We start from the raw sequence: 6,000 nt of genomic DNA, 5'->3' as shown, positions 1-6,000 counted from the left end.
TACGTTTAACATGTTTTTCACATGTTTTTACAGGTTTAACACGTTTTTCACATTTTAGCACGTTTTGACATGTTTAACATGTTTAACACGTTTTTCACATGCATGTTTTTCACGTTTTTGGCACGTTAAACACATTTTTAGCATGTTTAACACGTTTTTCACACATCTAACACATTTTTGACACATTTTCACGTTTTGGCACATTTAACACATTTTTCACGCGTTTAACACATTTTTCACATTTTGGCACATTTTTGACATTTTTAATATGTTTAACACGTTTTTTATGTTTTTTGCACGTTTAACACGTTTTGATAAGTTAAACAAATTTTTGGCATGTTTAACACATTTTTTACACATTTTTCATGTTTTGGCACGTTTAACACGTTTTTCACGTTCAACACGTTTTTGGCACATTTAACACGTTTTTGACATTTTTAATATGTTTAACATGTTTTTCACACATTTTGATAAGTTTTTACGTATTTCACGTTTTGGCATGTTTTTCACATATTTTGATAAGTTAAACATGTTTTTGACATGTTTAACACGTTTTTGAGACGTTTAACACGTTTTGACACATTTAACACGTTTTTCACGTTTTTCATATTTAACATGTTTTTCACGTTTTTGGCACATTTAACACGTTTTGACATTTTTAATACGTTTAACATGTTTTTCACATGTTTTGATAAGTTTAACACGCTTTCATGTTTTTGGCACGTTTAACACGTTTTTGACATGCTTAACATGTTTAACATGTTTTTCACACGTTTGACACGTTTAACACATTTTTGGCTCGTTTAACACGTTTTTAACATGTTTAACACGTTTTTAACATGTTTAACACGTTTTTGGTATGTTAAACACATAATAAGAAGTTTAACACATTTTTGGCACCTTTTTACGTTTTTGGCATGTTTAACACATTTTTGGCATATTTGACACGTTTTAAACATGTCACAAGTGTGTTAATCGAGCCAAAACGTATTAAACATGTCAAAATGTGGTAAATATGTCAACATTTATCAAACGTGTTAAACGTGCCAAAAATGTGTTAAACATACCAAAAGGTGTTAAACATGCCAAAAACGTGTTTAACATGCCAAAAACATGATAAACATGTTTAATGTGTTACAAACGTGTTAAACGTATCAAAAATGTGTTAAACGTGCCAAATAAGTAAAAAAATTATTAAACGTGAAAAAAACGTGTTAAACGTGTTAAATGTATTAAAAATGTATCAAAGGTGTAAAAAAAATAAAAAAAAATGTGAAACGTGTCAACAACGTGGTAAACGCGTTTAATGTGTTAAAAACGTTTTAAACGGGTTAAAAAATGTAAATATGTCAAAAACGTGTTAAACGTGCCAAATATGTGAAAAACTTGTTAAACGTGCTAAAACGTGAAAATGTGTTAAACGTGTCAAAAATGTGGTAAACGTGTCAAAAACGTAAAAAAAAACATGTTAAACGTGTCAAAAACATGATAAACGTGTTTAATGTGTTAAAAACGTGTTAAATGTATCAAAAACATGAAAACGTGTTAAACGTGCAAAATATGTGAAAAACTTGTTAAAATGCCAAAACGTGCAAAATGTGCTAAAACGTGTTAAACGTGTAAAAAATGTGGTAAACATGTCAAAAAGGTAAAAACAAAACATGTTAAACGTGTCAAAAACGTGTTAAACGTATCAAAAACATGATAAACGTATTTAATATGTTAAAACGTGTCAAATGTGTCCAAAACGTATTAAACGTGCTAAATATGTGAAAAACATGTTAAACATGCCAAAACGTGCAAAATGTGCCAAAATGTGAAAAATGTGTTAAACGTGTCAAAAACGTATTAAACGTGTCAAAAACGTGTTAAACGTGTTAAAAAAGTGTAAATCGTGTTAAACGTGTCAAAACGTGTTAAACGTGTCAAGGACGTGAAAAAACTATTAAATGTGTCAAAACGTGTTAAATGCGCAAAAAATGTTTTAAACGTGCCAAAAACGTGTTAAACGTTCCAAAAACATGAAAAATGATAAACGTGTGAAATACATGTTAAAACATGTTAAAACGTGTTTAATGTGTGAAAACGTGTTAAAATGTCAAAAACGTGAAAAACGTGTTAATTTGGAATTACAATTATGACCTAAAAAGATTGGAATTGAGAACTATCAGATTACACTATATTGAATTACATTGGAATTCTAATTCCAAATCCAAATTCTTAATATTAAAGTATCTAACAAACATAAGAATTGGAATTGGTCCAATGCCATATTTAAGAATTTATTTTTATTAAAATCGCATTGTTTACCAAGAAAAACATTAATATTATATATATATATATATATATATATATATATATATTAATTAGTACATTATTGGGTTCTTGTTGATGAAAAATAAATTTATTTTGACAATATTTATTTTTAAGAAGATGTTTTTTTGTAAAAAAAATATAATTTAATTCTTATAAAGTTCAATTTAGTTCTAAAAATGTTTATTTAATTGAGAGAACACATTATATGTAAATAATAAGATTATAGGGTATAGAAAGAGTAAAATCATGTTAATTCAAATGATATCATAACTACATACTTCAAACATTATGCAATATAATTACAATCGTGTTGTTTCAATTCTTCCATTAAAAGAAAATGTAGGCTTTTAAAAGTTTCCAACAAATACTTAAGATATAAACGTCGAGAAAATTTCGTCAATAAATTATCATGTTCTCCCCATCAACGTTAGTCCCAAGGTTGAAACGAATGTTATTAATTTGTCCATATTTATTTTTATCGACAAACATTTCATTGGCGTACAACATTGACCGCAACATCCGTCGAAACATTAATTTTTATTTGTTTAGATAACCATGAAAATTATATAGAACAATTAAAAGAAAAACGTATTATTCATAAAATTTGGTTTCTATCCTAATGTCAATTGCCTAACCATGCCCAGAATTAATTTCATTTTATTATATCAAAATTCAAAATAATTAGTAAAATAAAAATAAAAAAATGTAGTTCAAAAATTTTGAAAATTTTATCAAGATAAGATTTGAAAATTTTATCAAGATAAGATTTGAAATAAACTAATTATAAATGCAAATGATTTATTTAGTAAAAAATCAAAATCTTTATAAAAAGTATATGATAAGATAAATAATGTAAATCTAAATTAAATTCACAAAATCTCTAAAAGAAATTGTAATTTATGTTAGATTTTTTTAAAACCTATCAGACTCCCTTCTTGTTCTAACTATATATATAGTATATATATATAGCAGTCTTAATCATCTTCATATTCGCCGTCTGAGTTTAGTCGACATATTTGTATCATAAGAACATGGTCTCGGTGTTGTCGGAGGAAGATCATGGAGAATGGTTCCTTTATACTGGATCAGAATGGTTAGTAATTAATTGATTCTTATTATAAATTAATTATTGTTTTCAAATCAGTTTTTCTTTTAATTTTCTTTCTAAATAATTTGCAGTGGCGGAATAGATCTATCTGGAATCAAACCAATAAATCAGAACAAGAATGTACGGTGTGAAAATAATGGCATTTTAGCTCGAGTAGCAATGAATGTTTCTCCACATGTTGGTTCCTCAATCTCAATATCAAATCAAGGTAAAATGCGATTTCCAGTTGGATTCATTCATTAATTTTCAATTCAATTCATTTTGTTTTTCCATTTTTAGTTACAGCTAATTCAGACATCAAGCGTGTTATGCCCGTCGAATATGATCATTCTCATATTCATGGAAGAGGAGGAGAAAGAGAATGAAGAGGAGAAAGAGAACAAGAATGACAAAGAATGGAGATGGAGATAGAGATGGAGATGGAGATGGAGATGGAGATGGAGATGGAGATGGAGATGGAGATGGAGATGGAGATGGAGATGGAGATGGAGATGGAGATGGAGATGGAGATGGAGATGGAGATGGAGATGGAGATGGAGATGGAGATGGAGATGGAGATGGAGATGGAGATGGAGATGGAGATGGAGATGGAGATGGAGATAGAGATGGAGATGGAGATGGAGACATGTACTGTTATTGTGATTTAGATTTTATTTTTAAATAAATAAAATTATTAACTGATTTGATGGTTTATTTTTAGTTTTAGTTATGTTCTCGTGTTTTTGTTTATAAATATTTATACTATATATTTTCATTCTTTTATATATATATATTAATATATAAATATATATAATATTGACACTAATATATTATAATCTTGAAGTCTTATATAATATACTATAACTTCAAAAATTAAATAAGTTTTATGGAGGATAATTAAATCGGTTATAGCACTGTCAATAATTATTAATTGATTAAACGATCTTTTTTTTTAATTATTTTTAACCTTGTTTATTATAATATATATATATTATATAATATTTAACTATTTATTCACTAGTAAAAAAATAATACTTAAAGGCGGTTTTAACCACAGTTAAAAGATAATTTCCCGTAGTTAAAGCTTATTAACTGCGGTTTAAATACCGTAGTCAACCTCCGTTAAAAACCGAAGTTAATAGTCTACAACGGCGGTTTAATAAACCGCAGTTAATAGCCTCTAACTGCAGTTTTAAAAACCGTAATTAAAGATATGTTTGTCAATAAGGGCGGTAAACTTACCGTAGTTAATAGTCTCCAATTTCGGTAACTTTACCGCCCTTATTAAGTAACATTTTTTTAACGACGAAACTTTTAACTACAGTTGACTGCGATAAAATTATCATAGTAAATAGTCTTTAACTGCAGTTTTATAAACCGTAATTAAAGACTATTAACTACGGTAACTTTACCTTTTAGTTAATAGTCTTTAACTGCGGTTTATAAAACTGCAGTATTTTACAATGATTTTAACAAAAAAACTTTTAATTGTCGTAATTAGTGTAATAATCTAGAAAATAAACATTAAAAATTATAATTTTGAAAAACAAATAAAACCATTCAACAAAATATTTTATTATATATATAACACAAAATAATTTATATGACTGGAAAAGTATAATTACATCAAAATATTATTATAATAAAATTTGATTATATTTAAATATAAAATAATAAAAGGTGTTTATTAACATAACTAATCAAATAAATTATTATTCCCAAACTTTATAACAATTTATCTTCCTTCTTTTTGGGTTGGGTTGAATAGCTACTCAACTCTTCAAAATCAACCTTCTCAAATCTTCAAACTCTTCAAAATCAACCTTCTCAAATCTTTAAAACCTGTAAAGCATTCAGATAAGATTTTATAAATTAATAACGAATTATAAAAATAAGTTTTATAAAAAAAATAATCATTCAATCTCTATATAAACATAATTTTTTAATAGATTTAATCATTTCATAAACATAATCAATATAAATAATTTTACAACCAAATAATATAAAATTATTATAATTTCACCACCAAATAATATCAAATTTCTAATAATAAACATAAATTTTTAAATTTATACACATTCTAAATATTAAGAACATTACATCATAAAATAAACATTATTTTAAACTTGAAATAAACTATCATTTTATACATAAAATCTCAATAAATCTTCTCATTTCATACATAAAATCTCAATATATCTTCTCATTTCTCATTATGTGATCCATGATAAAAGAACATTCATTTATTTTACTTAAATTATTATATTAATAAAAAATTTAAAGAATCATCATAAAAGAAATCATACCTTATTGATTTGGAGTTCTTGGGCCTTGACCATTTGATTCAACATCTTTGTCATCTCACATATTTCAAATTGAGTATATATAATCTCAATTTGAATCAACATTTTTTTCAAATTGAGTATATATAAACATTTAATCTAATTTTTCAAAATATACTTTGAGAATAAGTCTAGTAGAAGGAGGTGAGGGAATGTGAGGAAGTTACGGTGAAGAAGTAATGGAATAAGGAGGGTGAGGTAAAATGACGATGTAATAAAAGGTGAAGGAGGTAAGATGAATAAGTAATGGAGAAT

This window comes from Impatiens glandulifera, chromosome 7 (assembly GCF_907164915.1).
Source record: "Impatiens glandulifera chromosome 7, dImpGla2.1, whole genome shotgun sequence".
NCBI classification, from domain to species: domain Eukaryota; kingdom Viridiplantae; phylum Streptophyta; class Magnoliopsida; order Ericales; family Balsaminaceae; genus Impatiens; species Impatiens glandulifera.
The sequence above is the reverse complement of the archived record's forward strand: the minus strand, read 5'-3'. Positions refer to the sequence as shown.